The following is a 521-nucleotide window of genomic DNA, read 5'->3' as shown; positions in this document are numbered from 1 at the left end:
ACAGTTTTTGGCCGTGATAATATATATTATATGATATAGATATCTATGTAGGCTATATGATAATATTTAGATATAGAGCTCCAGGACTCCCGTGTGTTCTAGAATATTTACAGAATATTCGGCTAAAGGCTGTGCGCCTCGCCATTGCGATACATCCACTGTAAACAGAGCGCATGGTACCGTGGCTGCAAGCTGCTCAGGGCCACACCCCCACCCTCCTCCTTGACCCGCCTCGCTCCTCCTCATTTGCATTATAGCTACAGACACCAAAACAGCGCATTTGGGGGAAGCTCAATGTGCGACTGGCTCGGAGTGGCTGTAACTCTGCACCACGGCTGAATTTCGGGAACGTCTTTGAATACTGTGTTAGTTGCCCACTAATACCTATATTAAAGAATACATAAAATAGCATGTCATGGGACCTTTAAAAAAACACCAGCCGCTGATACACACCCCAGTATGTGTAATAAAGAGAGTGACACATAGTTACATTTGGCTAACCTGCACAGCCAGCTTTTCCA

Source organism: Gadus morhua, chromosome 3 (assembly GCF_902167405.1).
Source record: "Gadus morhua chromosome 3, gadMor3.0, whole genome shotgun sequence".
NCBI lineage: Eukaryota > Metazoa > Chordata > Actinopteri > Gadiformes > Gadidae > Gadus > Gadus morhua.
The sequence above is the reverse complement of the archived record's forward strand: the minus strand, read 5'-3'. Positions refer to the sequence as shown.